Source organism: Cherax quadricarinatus, unplaced genomic scaffold (assembly GCF_038502225.1).
Source record: "Cherax quadricarinatus isolate ZL_2023a unplaced genomic scaffold, ASM3850222v1 Contig3241, whole genome shotgun sequence".
Taxonomy (NCBI): Eukaryota; Metazoa; Arthropoda; class Malacostraca; order Decapoda; family Parastacidae; genus Cherax; species Cherax quadricarinatus.
The window spans coordinates 1-19,141 of NW_027198267.1; the positions used below are offsets into that span (position 1 = coordinate 1).

At 38.3% G+C, this 19,141-nt stretch overlaps 1 non-coding gene across 1 annotated transcript in view; it reads left to right on the top strand.

Annotated features, from left to right (window-relative positions):
- Nucleotides 1-2,310: 2,310 nt before the first annotated feature.
- Nucleotides 2,311-19,141, top strand: part of LOC128700283 (uncharacterized) — a gene marked incomplete at its 3' end in the record, with an annotated part of 44,823 nt that continues 27,992 nt past the window's right edge. Inside the window, exons 1-5 of the transcript XR_011391521.1 lie at nt 2,311-2,604; nt 6,485-6,608; nt 7,524-7,738; nt 16,515-16,696; nt 18,960-19,078. This is a non-coding gene — a transcript (uncharacterized protein). The remainder of the gene's footprint in view (nt 2,605-6,484; nt 6,609-7,523; nt 7,739-16,514; nt 16,697-18,959; nt 19,079-19,141) is intronic.

A 19,141-nucleotide genomic window follows, 5' to 3' on the forward strand; every position in this document is an offset into this window, starting at 1 on the left:
CCAGACATAATGAGGGCAAATTCCTAAGCCTATACCTCGACAACAACCTTAATTTCAGCACTCATATCCAACACATAACAAAAAAAGTATCCAAAACGGCAGGGATCCTCTCCAAGATACGATACTATGTGCCGCAAAATGCCCTTCTCACACTATACCATTCACTCATTTATCCATACCTCACCTATGCTATTTGTGCTTGGGGTTCAACTGCAGCAACACACCTAAAGCCAATAATAACACAACAAAAAATCGCAGTAAGAATAACCACTAAATTCCATCCCTGGCAACACTCCCTCCACTCTTCATAGATCTAAATTTACTCCCTGTTCAGAACATCCACACTTACTACTGTGCAATCTACATCTACAGGACCTTAAATTCCAATATTAACCTTGACCTAGAATGCTTTCTTGATAGTTGTGACAGAACCCACAGGCATAACACCAGACACAAACATCTCTATGACATTCCCCGTGTCCTACTAAACCTTTACAAAAATTCAATGTATGTCGAAGGCCCTAAAATCTGGAACACTTTACCTGAAAACTTTAGAACTGCAGACACATTCATCACCTTCAAAACTACCGTTAGAAAACATCTTATCTCCCTGATATACCCAGTCAACTAACTACATGAAAACCACCTGCTGGTTCACTCTTACACTCACTCACTCACCCATTTGACTATAAACACAGAAATACGAACCTTAATCTTAAAATAATGAATCTTAGCTAGTCGTAAGTTTGCCTGTGATACTACAATATAGAAACTATGTATCGTGCCAAAACAAAAGCATTCACATTGCTAAACTCGCAAACTATGATTTAGTCACTTAGCCATAATACCATCTTACTCCATAATTTGTAATAATTTAGAGTTAAGAATTAATCTAGGTCTGCCCGAAATGCCTAGCCATGCTAGGTGTCCTAGTGGCCCCCTCTGTAATTACTATTTTATAACATGTAAACTACACAATAACCAAAATCTGTAAACCCCGCATCGTAATCCTTATAGAGAATAAACTTGATTGATTGATTGATTGATTGATGATAAACGGATCACCTATCACAAAGCTCACAGAGGGAAAATTCTTAGGAATCCACCTTGATAATAGACTCAAACTTCAAACACATGTACAACAAATTTCTAAGAAATTTTCCAAGTCCGTAGGCATACTATCGTAGATACGGTACTATGTTCCAGTCAGCCCTCCTGGCCCTATATCACTCACTCATTTACCCCTATCTCACCTATGGAATTTGTGCATGGGGCTCAACAACAATAAACCATCTCAGACCATTAATTACCCAACAAAAGGCTGCAGTCAGAATGATAAATTCCCACTACAGGCAGCACACTCCACCAATATTCAAAACTCTAAACCTATTCACCGTACAAAACATCCATACTTATTATTTATTTATTTATTTATTTGAACATGATACAGAGAAGTACAAAGGAATACAGTTATTAAAGTGTAACATGCCAAAGCCCCTTGTATGCAGAGCATTATGGGCAGGCTTAAAATTAACTTAAGATTAACTAAGCAATGATATTTTCAGTGGTAAAAACATTATTGTAAACAAATAACAATTTAGCACAAATGAGTATTACAAAGACAGGTCATATGGCCATTTACTGTGTTGCTACATAGAACACTTAACTCGGATGTAAATCCTCCCCTCAAACGTCTCCTTACCAACCTCAACAGAACACATGACCATAACATAAGGCACAGATCACTCTTGGATGTTCCTCGTGTCCATCTCACACTATGCAAAAACTCAATTCACATAAAAGGCCCAAAAATCTGGAATTCATTACATGTGAATATAAAACAAACACTGTTTATAAATTCAAGTCTCTTCTTAAAAATCACTTACCCACAACTAAATAAATATTGAATAATTTTATCATAAATGTTTAACCTGTGACCCTATCAAACTTTGTTTTAATCTTAATTACATTACCTAACAGAATACTCCATTCTACTGAATGCACAGCAACACGGGGCCAGGAGCTAAGAATCGACCCCTGCAACCACAAATAGGTGAGTACAGTAAATGACCATATGACCTGTCTTTGAAATACTCATTTGTGCTTAATTGTTATTTGTTTACTATAATTTTTATCAATGAATATATCATTGCTTAGTTAATCTTAAGTTAATTTTAAGCCTGCCCATAATGATCTGCATACAAGGGTCTTTTGGCATGTTACACTTAACCACTGTATTTCTTTGTACATCTATGTATCATGTCCAAATTAATAATAAATAAATAAATCTGCACGATGAGTGTTTTTTAGCATGTGACGTCACAAGTTGTTGCTTGGTATTCTAGCCATGTTGGACGTGTAGCCAAACTCAATGCACATTTTACCCTCAATGTTTTCAGATTTTAATCGTCTTGTCGTCCACTACGATGGTTATTTTTTGTTGTGCTGTTGGATGTAGTAATCGACAAGGTGATAAGCTAAATCTAGCATTCCACAGGTTCCCCAAGGATTTAGAAAGACGAAAAAAATGGATTTCTGCCTTGAGGCGGAAAAACTGGGAGCCAACACAATACAGTCGTCTGTGAAGCGAACATTTCATTACAGGTAGGACTGTCATCTATTATCATTAAGTATGTACATAGAGTGATGTTTTTTGGTAAAGGTAATGTTTCATTTGTTAAGTAACTGTTTTCGGTATTGTGACCATTACCAGTAATTAATTAAACTTGGTAAGAAGAGACAGGTCCAGGTGGTGTAGGTGTTAATGCTTCAGTAAGTAAGTAAGTTTATTTAGGCACAGAACACACAAGTACAGTTGTGATACATAGTGTAAATTACCTAGGATAAGCCAAAAAAGTCAGTTATTTATTGCCACGTATTAATACTGCGGTACCAGGCTTGTTGGTCCAAGTATTAATTCTGTGGTATCAGGCTTGTTGGTCCAAGTACATATTAATACTGCAGTACCAGGCTTTTGGTCCAGGTATTAATACTGCATTACCAAGCTTGTTGGTCCAAGTATTAATACTGCGGTACCAGGCTTGTTGGTCCAAGTATTAATACTGCGGTACCAGGCTTGTTGGTCCAAGTATTAATACTGCAGTACCAGGCTTGTTGGTCCAAGTATTAATACTGCAGTACCAGGCTTGTTGGTCCAAGTATTAATACTGCAGTACCAGGCTTGTTGGTCCAAGTATTAATACTGCGGTACCAGGCTTGTTGGTCCAAGTATTAATACCGTGGTACCAGGCTTGTTGGTCCAAGTATTAATACTGCAGCACCAGGCTTGTTGGTCCAAGTATTAATACTGCGGTACCAGGCTTGTTGGTCCAAGTATTAATACTGCAGTACCAGGCTTGTTGGTCCAAGTATTAATACTGCGGTACCAGGCTTGTTGGTCCAAGTATTAATACGGCGGTACCAGGCTTGTTGGTCCAAGTATTAATACCGCTGTACCAGGCTTGTTGGTCCAAGTATTAATACCGGGGTACCAGGCTTGTTGGTCCAAGTATTAATACTGCGGTACCAGGCTTGTTGGTCCAAGTATTAATACCGTGGTACCAGGCTTGTTGGTCCAAGTATTAATACTGCAGTACCAGGCTTGTTGGTCCAAGTGTTAATACTGCAGTACCAGGCTTGTTGGTCCAAGTATTAATACTGTGGTACCAGGCTTGTTGGTCCAAGTATTAATACTGCAGTACCAGGCTTGTTGGTCCAAGTATTAATACTGCAGTACCAGGCTTGTTGGTCCAAGTATTAATACTGCAGTACCAGGCTTGTTGGTCCAAGTATTAATACTGGGGTACCAGGCTTGTTGGTCCAAGTATTAATACTGGGGTACCAGGCTTGTTGGTCCAAGTATTAATACTGCAGTACCAGGCTTGTTGGTCCAAGTATTAATACTGCAGTACCAGGCTTGTTGGTCCAAGTATTAATACCACAGTACCAGGCTTGTTGGTCCAAGTATTAATACTGCAGTACCAGGCTTGTTGGTCCAAGTTCATGTAAGATAAGATAAGATAAGATTTCGTTCGGATTTTTAACCCCGGAGGGTTAGCCACCCAGGATAACCCAAGAAAGTCAGTGCGTCATCGAGGACTGTCTAACTTATTTCCATTGGGGTCCTTAATCTTGTCCCCCAGGATGCGACCCACACCAGTCAACTAACACCCAGGTACCTATTTGCTGCTAGGTGAACAGGACAACAGGTGTAAGGAAATGTGTCGAAATGTTTCCACCCGCCGGGAATCGAACCCGGGCCGTCCGTGTGTGAAGCGGGAGCTTTAGCCACCAGGCCACCGGGCCACCAATCATGCTCAGACTTTCGAAGTGGCGTCATTGTTAAAAGAAAATGTCCAGATATAGTTGTAGAGGCGAGCAAATGTCAGTCATCTGCAGAAAGGTCTACAGGTGTCAGCCAATAATGGTCAGCTTACCCAGGCCCCAAATGCTACACTAGAAATTCCTGATGCTAGAACTAGCAAGGTAAATTGTATTAAAGTAGGTTAAGTTGAGTACTGACTTTTTTGATAGTCCATAACCCTGGACAGCTGCATCCAAATGTTGGATGATGGAAGGAAAATTAGTAAGTGGCTCTGGTGGCCTGGTGGTTAACGCTCTCGCTTCACACGGCGAGGGCCTGGGTTCGATTCCCAGCCAGAGTAGAAACATTGGACGTGTTTCTTTCCACCTGTTGTCTATGTTCCCCGTCAGTAAAATGGGTACCTGGGTGTCAGTCGACTGGTGTGGGTCGCATCCTGGGACACTGACCTAATTTGCCCGAAATGCGGAGCATAACAAGGGACTATCTATATAGTAGTATGTCATTGTTATCAGCTAGGACTGTATACCTTGTACATGTACTTGTAGTAAAATAAAGATATTATTATTATTATTATTATTATTATTATTATTATTATAAGTATACACAAATACAGTTACATAGATTATCATACATAGCAGCATGTGTGTTGAGAACCTAGCATAACCCAAAAAAAGTCAGTGACAAATCCAATCCCAAAATGCTAACATTAGATAAATGCTAATTTAAGACATACACAACTTGATAGTTTGATATGTTTATTATGGAACCCATACCCATCCTGTGGGTGGTAGCCAAAGTGTTAAAGGCACATAATAAGTCCAAGGTTGGTCCCCAACATTGTAGCTACTAAGCAAGCTACAGTGATATTGAGCTATTTGCAAAACTTATTAATTCAGAACAATAGCATTGAGTTTACAGTCATGAATTGTCACAAAACATTACAATTTTACTTGTTTGGTTTAAATGTTTAGGCTGATTATAACTAAACTATTATTTGTTGGACCTTCTATTAGCCATAAAAAAAAATATTCTAGAAGTCTCCAAAACCAAGAAAAATGCCAATGTAAACAAACATAAAGGCTGGTCACATAATACCACAAACAAACATCCACAAGCCAGTCACACTAATTACCACAAAGAACCATAGCTTGATTGCTAGAGCACTCGCCTCATACATTGAGGTCCTTGGTTCAATCCTCAGTACAGGTGGAAACATTAGGACATGTTTTCTTAAGTCACCTGCTGCCCCTGTTCACCTGTCGGTAAAATAGGTACCTGGGTGTTAGTCGACCAGTTTGGGTCACATCCTGGGGACAAAATTTACTTAATTTGCCCAAATTACTTTGCATAACAAGAGGCTTTCTGTGTAGTAGTATGTCACTGATGACAGCTAGGCCTGTACATGTACTTTTAGAAATGGATTTTTATTATTAAGCTACAAAACTTGTGTAGTACATAGAAGCATTAATCACAGCCAGTGTTTCTTTTCTCAAGAGTTGTTTATTTATTTATTTATTTATTTATTTAGTAATTTAAGCATACATACAGAGGTACAAAAAATACAGGTAAGAGCAGCATGCCAAAGCCACTTATATGCATAGCATTATGGGCTGGCTTAAAATTAACTTAAGATTAACTAAGCAATGATGAAATCAGTGATAAAACATTATTGTAAACAGATAACTATAAAGCACAAATGAGTATTACAAAGACAGGTTATATGGTTGCTTGCATTGCTGTACATTCAGTCGAATGGAGTATTCTGTTAGGTAGTGTATTTAAAAAAATAATAAAGTTAGATTGGGTCCTAGGTTTAACATTTGTGTGATATAATTGTGAGTAACATATAGGATATACAATTTATAAGGTTCAGTTATTCAGTATTTATTTGGTTTTGAGTGAGTAAGTGATCTTTGAGAAGAGACTTGAATTTATAAACAGGTAGTGTTTCTTTTATATTTACAGGTAATGAATTCCAGATTTTAGGGCCTTTTATGTGCATTGAGTTTTTGCATAGCGTGAGATGGACACGAGGAACATCAAAGAGTGATCTGTGCCTTGTGTTATGGTCATGTGTTCTGTTGAGGTTGGCAAGATGTTTGAGGGGAGGGTTAATATCAGAGTTAAGTGTTCTATGTATGTAATAGGTGCAATAATAAGTATGGATGGATTATGAGATTGGTGGTGATATCAGACCACAAACACATAAGTATCTAATTACTAACCTGACTCCCAACTTCAATTGGAAGGGGGCAACCTCCCACTCATGGTTCCTGTATGGAAGGTAAGGTACCATGATGTTGAAAGGCTCTTGACCCCTCCAGTGACATTACTTGGTGTTAATGAGAAGCTCCTGATCAAAGGAATTGAACCTGACCTACCCATCCATGGATTGAACCTGATTATCTCCCATTCCCCAGGTACTGTATGACCCCTAGAGGCTTAGCACTGGGTGTCCCATGGCCTGATAGGCAACGCTTTTGCTTCACACACTGTCCCTGGTTCGATCTCCGGCTAGGGTGGAAACATTGGGCGTGTTTCCTTGTACCTTCTGCCTCGTTCACCTAGCAATCAAGTAGGTATCTGGGTGTTAATCAACTGGTGTGGGTCGCATCCTGAGGAACAAGATTGAAGACCCCAATGAAAATAAGACAAACAGTCATTCGATGACACATTGACTTTCTTGGGTTATCCTGGATGACTAACCCTCTGGGGTTAAAAATCCAAACATTTGAAAGGCTTTTGTTCCAAGAAATTTGAGCTAGTCTCTTCTTGGGATAAAACATAATTACTCTCCATTCTCCAGGTGCATAAATGAATAAAATAATTTGGATTATTAACTTGGATTAGTAACCAAGGTTAAAGTAAAAAAGCTAATCACTTTGGTTTATTTCCATTAGGGTCTTTTGTTCATTTCCCCAGGATAAGACTCGTAAAATGGGAGCTAACACACGTGTATACATGTACATGATTAAGCTTTGGTGTAAGAGCTTAGGTCTGTGTTGAGGTTCATTTTGTAAGAACTCGGTATTTAGCAGTGTAGTGAGTTTGTGGATGTGTGGTCTGACACCACCACAGACTCTGAGACTTTATATTACTGTATCTGTGTTTATAGTGAGTGTATTCAACATCACAGGGTTAGCTTTCAAATATGTTGCAGGTCAAGCATATGATAGTGATAGTGTATAATTCATGTGAGTCAAAGCAAAAAGAGTGCTTATTTGAAGGATTTTGAAATGCCTGAGACCTGCAGTGCTGTGGGATGTAAAAACAGAAGGGGGCAGAAACCAAGAGTGTCCTTTTATCGTATTCCTGTCAAGAAAGACCGTAGGGAAAAGTGGATAGCTGCAATCAGAAGACGAAACTGGGTGCCATCTGGCTACGCACGTCTGTGTAGCGAACATTTTGCCTCGGGTAAGTAGCTGGCAATCCTTTATATTTATCATAAAATAGCCTATTAGTTCAAGTAAATTGGACAATAAGTAATATACCAGATAGTTCTTAAATATAGACAGAAGACAAAAACATTCATAAATAAATATATTCTTTTGAATTATTTACAAGTAATTTGTGTGTTTGAATTTATAAAAATCTGAGATATGATCTTGTATGACCCTACTTATTGAGCATAGAAATGTAGTGAAGATAGTCAGGTCACATGCCATGTAAAAATTTTAAGAGAGACATGCCAGGAATAGTTTATATTATGTATTGTATTACATGTAATGTATTATATATTATGTAAATTAATTATATATTATGCAGGAGGGCCTTGTTTATACAACAGGTTATGTTTCAGGCTACTGCTATAAAATGAAAATAAATAAATAACGTCATGCCGAATAGGTAAAAATTAATTATTTTGTACAAAAAGAACCTTGGAAAACTTATCTGACCTTATTATAACAAGTGCAATTTAATTTAGCCTAATTAACTAAATATATTTTAGATAATACTGGAAGTGGAATATAAGTGAGGCAATAGTAGTAGTGGAGGTAGTGTAAGGACAAGAGAGTAAAAGAATAAAAAAGATCAACGAAGGAGAGCTAAAGGCCCACGAGGATGGGACCAAAAGCACAAAAGAAAAACTCGTAGGACAAAACTCACATAGGGAGAAGAAAGGTAAAGCCTAGATGAGTTCTGTCCTATGAGGATATCGAACCAGGTAAGAACCAGAAATAATGGATTTAAGTTAGATAAATTTAGATTTAGAAAGGACATAGGTAAGTACTGTTTTTTGAACAGAGTTGTGGATGCGTGGAACAATCTTCCGAGTGGGGTGATAGAGGCTAGGACCTTGGGTGGCTTTAAAAAGAGATTGGACAAATATATTAGTGGGAGAGGCTGGGTTTGATTGGTGTTGTGGGTAAGGGAGTAAATTCTTGGGTAGTGGTGGTTTTGATAAGGACCTGCCTTGTATGGGCCAATAGACCTTCTGCAGTGCTCCTCCATTCTTATGTTCTTATAAGTTTACAATAATTTAATAATAAACAGACACAATGAAATATATTTTTTTTGTTAGTTTCAGAATGATTTTTGCGAAATTATTACATACACAAATTTTCGCTGCCTTATTCGGCAAGAATAGTGTTGCTATTTAAGCCAAAATTGCAAGTTTTAACCTATTCAGCAAGACATATATACAGTCTCTCCTCACTTAATGATGTAGTTCTATTCCGAAGATCACGTGGGTAAACGAATTCAATGCTAAGTGAGGAGCATATTATAATGGTAGTGGGTTTGTGTCAGCCATCTTTGATATTGTTTTAATATCACCTTTGCACCATTTATAACATTTCTGGTATATTTTTAAATGTTTATACAGTAGTTTATTGTGCAATAAGGCCTCTCTTTATGGCGTTCCGCTAATACAGCGATTCGAAGGTATGACCAAAACTCGCTATACGGCTCCCCGTCTTTCTAATACGGCATGCCCCACACAGTTTGTTTACATTCTCCATGAGCAGTGTCAACTCTCTTTGATATTGCTTTAATGTCACCTTTGCACCATTTGCATGTAGTATAACATTTTACAGTGGTACCTCGAGTTATGAACTTAATTTGTTCCAGAAGGCTGTTTGAGTGCCAATACCGAACGAATTTGTTCCCATAAGGAATAATGTAAACTAGATTAGTTTCAGACCCCCAAAAGTACACTTAGAAAAGCACTTACAAAAATACACTTACATAATTGTTCGAGTTGCGAGCTGTTCAATACTTGAGGTACCACTGTATTTTTAAATTATACAGTAGTGTACTGTATATTGTAATAAACAGAATAGAGGAACTCGGCTCTATTATACGTTACTTAGGCATGCATACTGGTCAGAGAGCCCGTCGTAAGTCCAATGAATTGGTAAACGAGTACGTCACTAAATGAGAGGCTGTACTCTGATAATTATACTTATGTGTACCTGTACCTAAATGTACTTACACACTGTGCTAGCATGCAGGTACACATTAAAATCACAAAGAGTGTCCTTCTAGCCTTAAAACCATAGTAATACAGGTTGGCCATCACTAATCTGGCATCATTGGGACCTGTAGTGTACTAGAATACAGTGGTTAGGTTAGAATAAACTTAATTAACTTATCAATTGAGAGACTGCTACGTCTTCCTCATTTTCATCACTGCTTTCTCCTCCACTGGCTTGCTGCTGTGGATTTACAACCATCTGTACAATTTCTGAGTCAGTATAATGATTTAAGTCAGTATAATGATGAAATTTGAAATTATGCTAGCCGAAATTAGTGCTGGATTATTGATGGGACTGGATAACTGATAGCCAGATTAGTGATGGCCAACCTGTACTATATAATAATAATCACTCTTGGGCACATTAAATGTCTTATTTTATGTTAATACTGTATAGACATTTTCATTAATTCATATATGATATTTTATTCAAAATTATACAAGAAACACGTTACATAGCATATCAACATGATATATACACCCACGGTACAATAAATTTAACATCATTATTATTATTATTATTATTATTATTATAGGTGTGGTAGCCGGGCAGAGGGAAAATATTACGTTTTCTCTGGTCCAGCACCAGAGAAAACGTGTATGAATCTCATTACTTCTCCCTTCGTTTATGATGGCATCTAAAGGTAGTTGTTAGAAACGATTAAACTCAGTGAACAAGGTATGTCAATGGTAATAATATGGCTCTGGGCCGCATTAACCCTTAAACTGTCCAAACATAGATCAACATTCACGCGCGTACCGCTCTTAATATTTTAGGAAAAAAAAATTTTTTTTTTTTTTAATGAGCGCATTTTTCCCGGTATCCCCAAATTTTGTCATACTGTGCATGCTGAGTGCACAGACTCATTCTCTCGTGTCTAGGCAGCTCAGGCTTATCATGCCAAGGTTGAAACATGTATGTAATATAAAACGTAGATCTACGATCGGAGCGCTGCGCATGTGAATGTAGCTCTACATTTGGACAGTTTAAGGGTTAAATATCATATAGCTATGTAGGTGGGTGCAGCTATGTAGCCAGGCAGACTACATAGCTACATCTACCGGCTACTTACACCTGACTTCTTACAAATAAACGTTACTCACCTCTCATCCTAAAATAAGACTACACATGTTTTAAAGTAAATAATGAGTGTACTGTACTGTATGTCCATTTTATCTCTGGGCTGCTTTTAATATCATATATTAAGTTTGGGATGGGGAGCCAGGGCTACCTACACCTGACTTCTTACAAATACAGTGGACCCCTGGCTTACGATATTACAGTGGACCCTCGACCAGCGATATTAATCTGTTCCTGAGAGCTCATCGTTAATCGAAATAATCGTTAATCGAGTTAATTTTCCCCATAAGAAATAATGGAAATCAAATTAATCCGTTCCTGACACCCCAAAGTATTGAAAAAAAAAAATTTACCACATGAAATATTAATTTTAATATGCACAAACTGAAGAAGACATGCACAATTACTACTATACTAAGAATAGAATACATGACACTTACCTTTATTGAAGATCTGATGATGATTGATGGGATGGGAGGAGGGGAGGGTGTGGATCTTCTTAGTGTTTAGAAGGGGAATCCCCTTCCATTAGGACTTGAGGTAGCAACTCTTTTTCCGGGGTTACTTCCCTTGTTCTTTTAATGCCACTAGGACCAGCTTGAGAGTCACTGGACTTCTGTCGCACAACATATCTGTCCATAGAGTTCAAGATCCTCTTAGTCACTTCCTCCCAAGCCTTACCTATAATGTTTACACAAATGAGGATGGTAAAGTGATCTTTCCAAAACTCTCTTAGTCAGTTGAGTTTCTGAGGTTGCTACAAAGCACCTTTCAAACATAGCTTTTGTGTACAGTTTCTTGAAGTTGGAAATGACCTGCTGGTCCATGGGCTGCAGGAGAGGAGTGGCATTAGGAGGCAAAAACTTCACCTTAATGAAGCTCATTTCCACAGAAAGTCGCTCTGCCACATCTGAAGGATGACCAGGAGCATTGTCTAATACCAGGAGGCACTTCAGGTCTAATTTCTTTTCAGTTAGGTAATTTTTCACAGTGGGGGCAAATGCATGGTGTAACCAGTCATAGAAAAAGTCCCTAGTGACCCATGCCTTACTGTTTGCCCTCCACAGCACACACAAATTAGTCTTGAGGACATTGTTTTTCCTGAACACTCTGGGAGTTTCAGAGTGATACACCAATAAAGGCTTCACTTTGCAATCACCACTAGCATTGGCACACATCAACAGAGTAAGTCTGTCTTTCATAGGCTTATGTCCTGGGAGTGCCTTTTTCTCCTGAGTAATGTAGGTCCTGCTTGGCACTTTCTTCCAAAGCAGGCCTGTTTTGTCACAATTAAACACTTGTTCAGGTTTGAGTCCTTCACTGTCTATGTACTCCTTGAATTCATGCACATATTTTTCAGCTGCTTTGTGGTCCGAACTGCCAGCCTCACCATGCCTTATCACATTATGAATGCCACTACGCTTCTTAAATCTCTCAAACCAACCTTTGCTGGCCTTAAATTCACTCACATCACCACTAGTTGCTGGCATTTTCTTAATTAAATCGTCATGCAACTTCCTAGCCTTTTCACATATGACCGCTTGAGAGATGCTCTCTCCTGCTATCTGTTTTTCGTTTATCCACACCAATAAGAGTCTCTCAACATCATCTATCACTTGCGATCTCAGTTTCGAAAACATAGTTGCACCTTTGGCAAGAACAGCTTCCTTGATTGCCGTTTTCTTGCCCACAATAGTAGCGATGGTTGATTGGGGTTTACTATACAACCTGACCAGCTCGGAGACACGCACTCCACTCTCGTACTTAGCAGGGATCTCTTTCTTCATCTCCATAGTAATTCTCACCCTTTTTGCTGTAGGATTGGCACTAGAAGCTTTCTTGGGACCCATGGTGACTTATTTTGCAGGTGCAATCACTACAAAGGCTGTGATAATATGAAATGTTCCAATTGTATGTTTGGAAGCGACCGCGGTGGCTGGCTGGCTGGTTGGCCGGCTTGTAAACACTGGCACCCATGGGACAAGTGAGGCGCGCTCAGGCCAAAGTGGACGCGTCTCGAACGGAACGAATAGCGTTGGTCGGGCTTTTTAGCGCTAGTTGAGGCAAAAATTTTGCAATAAAATGTATCGCTAGTCGGATTTATCGTTAATCGATGCCATCGTTGGTCGAGGGTCCACTGTATTTCATTCCAGAAGTATGTTCAGGTGCCATTACTGAACGAATTTGCTCCCATAAGGAATATTGTGAATTAGATTAGTCCATTTCAGACCCCCAAACATTCACGTACAAACGCACTTACATAAATACACTTACATAATTGGTCGCATTGGGAGCTGATCGTTAAGCGGGGGTCCACTGTACTGTAAATACTACTCACTTCTCACCCTACATTAAGACAACAAATATTTTAAGGTAAGTAATGAATGTACTGTGTATGTATTTTACTTTTTATCGTGCTTTTTAATGCCTAGTTCTATTAATAACTTATATAAGTTAGTGTAAACTTGTTGTCTGGCATTTATATGCATTTATAAGTGGAAAAAATGGTATTCTGCTTTCCGGTGATGTCTGCTTTCTGGTAATAGCCTGGAATCTAACCTGCCATATAAGTGGGGCCCTACTGTATATTGTAATAAACGGAATAGAGGAAATCAACTCTTAATATACATTATTTAAGTATTCATGCTGGTCAGAGAGCCCATTGTAAGTCCGTGTTGTCAGTAAACGAGTACATTGCTAAGCGCAGAGAAGTTGAATTATATTATTACAGTGGACCCTCGGTTTTCACGAGTCTCAGTTTTCGTGAATTTTGGTGATCGGCAAATTTTTCATCAAAATAGAGCCTTGATTTTCGTGATTTCCCTTGGATTTAAGCGGTGAGAAACACGATAGAATGAAAGAAATCATAGAAAAATATGAAAGTGGCGTACGTGTGGCCAAGCTTGCCAGGATGTCCAAGAGACATGTTGTGAAATGTAATGGGGAATTCCATGGGGTTGGTTATGTGTGGCAAGGATATGGAAGAGTTGGTGGAGGACCACAGTGAAGAGCTAACCACTGAAGAGCTGCAAGACCTTCATCTGCAACAGCAACAGAGCACAGCTGAGGAAATTGCTTCACAGGAGGAGGAAGAGAGAGGGAAGAAAGTGCCTTCTTCAAAGATTAAAGACAAGCTGGTCCTGGTGCCATTAAAAACAAAGAAGGGAAGCAACCCCAGATAAGGACTCGGTACCTAAAGTCTTTATGGAAGGGGATTCCCCTTCCAAACAATAGTAACTTCTCCTCCCTCTCCTCTCCTTCTGTCTTCCATACACCAACAAGAGTCTTCAGTAAAGGTAAGTGTGATGTTGTTGTTGCTTTATATTGATTTGTCATTCTTTTTCTGTATGTAAATTTATATTTAATCTCTAAAAAATTTTTTTTGTTAATACTTTTGGGTGTCTGGAATGGATTAATTGGATTTACATTATTTCTTATGGGAAAAATGGTTTCGGTTTTTGTGAATTTTAGTTTTCAGCAGACTCTCTGGAACGGATTAATTCTCCATTATTACATGCTTTGTGCATTGGAGATACAAAGAACTCTTGAATTAATGAACCAGTGGGGGGGGAGAGTTGTGTTATTGCCGATTGTCTCTAGATTCCCAGTGGTAAAAATTTTTATGATCATAACATGAACAAAGTTTGGAATTGGCAAACTTGGTCCATTGAATCAGGCGACTCCAGGCACTAAGAATATTTTCTTTATTATTAACACACTGGCCGTTTCCCCACCAAGGTAGAGTGGCCCGAAAAAGAAAAACTTCCACCATCATTCACTCCATCACTGTCTTGCCAGAGGTGCACTTACACTATAGTTATAAAATCAACACTAAACCCCTCCTTAAGAGTGCAGACACTGTACTTCCATCTCCAGGAATCAAGTCCAGCCTGCCGGTTTCCCTGAATCCCTTAATAAATATTACCCTGCTCACACTCCACCAGCACGTCAGGTCCTTAAAACCTTTTATCTCTGTTTGCTCCTGTCTAACACACACTCACATGCTTGCTGGAAATCCAAGCCCCTCGCACACATAACCTCCTTTACCCCCTCCCTCCAACCTTTCCTAGGCCGACCTCTACCCTGCTTTCCCTTCACTACAGATTTATACACACTCAAAGTCATTCTATTTTGTTCCACCCTCTCTACATGTTCGAACCACCTCAACAACCCCTCCTCAGCCCTCTGGATAATAGCTTTGGTAATCCTGCACCTCCTGCTAATTTCCAAACTACGAATTCTCTGCATTACATTCACACCACACATTGCCCTCAGACACGACATCTCCACTGCCTCACACTTCTCCTTGTTCCAGCGTTCACTATACTCACATACACTCCCCTCTTTGCTTCCATGGGCAAAGTTCTTTGTCTCCACAGACTCCTCAGTGCACCACTCACTTTTTTTCCCTCGTCATTTCTATGATTCACCTCAACTTTCATAGACCCAATTGCTGACATGTCCACTCCTAAATATCTGAATACATTCACCTCCTTCATATTCTCTCCCTCCAATCTGATATCCAGTCTTTCATTACCAAAAGAATAAAGTGCTGTACAGGTATTTTAAATAAAAATGAAGTAGAAAGTACTGTTGAGGACCGTATACTAATTTTACAGTACATGGGCATTTATAATTCAGGATGGTTACATTCCTGAAATCTGTGCTATCAGTGATTTCCATGACTTATGGACTGAAAACATATGGTAAAAATAGGGTTGCATTCCTGAGACCTCTGTTTCTAAGGCCTGGAGGAAGCCTGGTTTTGTCTCAGTTTAGGAATTTATTTTCTTCATAACATTATTAGTATAGAATAACAAGAAGTTGATGATTTAGGTACAATTGCAACACCAGGATATCTTCATTTTGAAGAGGTTTCACCAGCCAGTATCTTTTTCTATTCAGTTGAGCTTATTAAATGGAAACAGCATGTTCCTTCCACAGAAATGGGAAACATAATATGAATACCCACAAAACCACCAGCACTCCATCATTATACAGTATTTTTTGAACACATTCTTGTTCAAAACAGGGTAAAAATAAGTTTTATCTTGCCTTACATTGCTCCTTGACTTTTTTGTTATAAAAGTGTGTAGATATAGTCGATGTTGCCCTTATCAGCTAAAATGGTTGACTAAGGCCTCCACATGTGGCATTTGTCTTCACTGTATCATAAACACTATAAATTTTCCATTTTAATGATATTTTCACACTATCAATCACTAGCATATTCGGTAATTATATAAATGCAGCTAGAATTGGTGAATACCTGTTTAAGGCACAAGAACGTACCTTAAACAAATAAGAATAAACCTTTTATATCTGTCCAAAATATGGCTTTTTTTTTTTTATTGCAAAACCTACTTGGTACGTAATAAAAAAAATGAAGCCACATAATAAATGATATTCTTATTTTGCCTCTTTTCACCTAAATAAACAGTTTCCATAAATATCTAATTTTTCCATGAAATGAATTGTGTGGCAGATGAGCAGATTTCTGTCCAAGGGAAAAAGTAAATAGTGATGTTATTTATTAGTATGCCATTATAAATACATTATTAAACATCAATTGAAATCTGTTTTAATCCTAAAAAGTTTATTGTGATATACTTTATTTTGTTGACACTTGACAGGTGCCAAAAGTGACCACCCACTCAGCCCGGATTATGTGCCTTCAATATTTAAGTACGTATCTGCAAGCAAGAAAAGGAAACAACACTATCTTGTAAAGAAGTTTGAAGCCAGGCAATCCTTGAGAAGGATAAAATTAGAAGAGGAGAAAAGAAGTGATGTTGCTGTAGGGCTGGAAGACCAGGTACACTTCTGTGGCAGTTTTTTGACTTGTAAATGAATTGTCTGTGCAGAAATGTAAAAGAAAAAGTAGAGTAAAATAGATTAAAGTAAAAAGTAAAGTTAGTTTAATATGTTTATTATGCACCCCATACCCATCCTGTGGGCGGTAGTCAAAAGATTACAGAGGTACATAATTGGTCCAGGGACTGGACTCCAAAGTTTTGATAGCTGAGCAAGTTACAGAGGTAATGAATTCACAATTTACAAAGGTAATGAACTCACAAATTACAAAGGTAATGAACTCTGGGTAGGTCTAGTCACAATCATGACAAGTTACAAAGGTATTTACAGATTACAGAGGTACATAATGGGTCCAGAGACTGGGCCACAAAGTTTGGATGGCTGAACTAGGTACAAGGTAATGAACTCACAAGTTACAAAGGTAATGAATACTGTAAGAATGGTTACTTACGTTTATACATGGCTACAATCATGAACAAATTATAGTGTAATGAGCAATTCACACTTCCACACCCGGTCACAACTGTAGTGAGTTATTGGTGCAAATATTGATTGTTGAGTCACACACACACACACACACACACACACACACACACACACACACACACATATACAAATTCACACACACACACACAAACACACACACACACACACAAACTCATACACACACACGCACACATACTCATACCGGTGAAGAGCAACCGGTGAAGAGGCGGGGCCAGGAGCTAAGACTCGACCCCTGCAACCACAAATAGGTGAGTACAAATAGGTGAGTACACACACACACCCACTCATACACACACACACACTCATACACATACACACGCACACACAAACACACACACGCACACACACACACGCGCACACACACACACGCACACACACACAAACACACACACAAACACACACACAAACACACACACAAACACACACACACACACACACACACACACACACACACACACACACACACACACACACACACACACACACACACACACACACACACACACACACACACACACACAAGCACTGGACAAGTAAAAAGTAAAGTAGAGAAAATAAGAAAAAGTAAGAGGTTTTTTAGAAAGTCTTAAGATACGAGACAAGCATCTTTAGGAAGTGGATTTTGAATTACTATGATACTGCGCATCTGATAGTGAACAAATTCTGGTTCAACAGGGAAAATATATCCTAGCCTGAAGTTGCATCTCCATATCATTTAATATGATTCGGTGTAGGCAAGTAGATTTAAGATTCATTCTTTATTTACCTTAGTAAAGCAAAGGTATTTTCACTAATTGCCTCATGCTTTGAGATTGTGGAATACTGTATTCTGGGCACTTTAATATTAAGATACTGTACTGTCATGTGCATTCCCCACTTATTCTTTCATTGTACAGTGAACCCTCTATGTAACGGACCCCAGTGTAACAGACTTTCAAAATTATGGGCAAAATCCACTGTGTAAATTGCATTTTTAACTTTTTTATTTTCAATTTTTATTGCAGTATATTTGCAATTGTATTAGGCATATACGTAGTAAAGTACTTTAGTGCGTTTTATTACCATTGTTTTAACATTGATATAATAGACACAACCTATTTGTCTTGTTATATTGAAGGTTTACTTTTTTTCCTATAATTTATTTTACTTTTCAAAATACAGTTAGGGCTTCCTGCCATTTCCACATTTGTATCATAAATTACCGTGGCCAGATCGCTAAAGCTCTCGCTTCACACGGCAAGGGTCTGGGTTCGATTCCCAGCATGGGTGGAAATATTGGACATGTTTCTTTACATTGGTTGTTTATGTTCACCCATCAATAAAATGGGTACTTGGGTGTTAGTCGACCGGTGTGGGTCGCATCCTGGGACAAGGACCTAATTTGCCCGAAATGCTCTGCATAGCAAGCGGCTTTCTATATAGTATGTCATTGATGTCACCTATGGTCTGTATACCTTGTACATGTACATGTAGTAAATAAAGATATTATTATTATTATATTTTTATAGATATCTTTAAGCCTTTGTTTACAATTATCCCAGAACCATCATCGTGATATGCATATCTTTTTTTTTTTCCTTGTTTTGATTTACAATTGGATTACTCAGTGACTGCATTTGTTAAATCAGTTCATTAAACTAAAACTTGTTGTATAAGAAAATGAAGCTTGAATCATTGTCCATTAGTTAAATTACATACTTATATTTCTCTAATGCTGTTGAAATATTTTACTTGTAAGAAACAGTATGAAATTTCAGATTGTTCTGCTTGCAAGAATGCCAGTCTGTGCAGTTACTGGTTGTAGAAATGGAAGTGAGACAAAGCCAGAGGAGAGACTTTCCAAAAATCTGGGAAAACCAACATGGAGTCTTCATGGGTAAATATCGAATGAAGATGGTTTATAATGTTTATATATTTCTTTATAAGCATCTCGCTATTT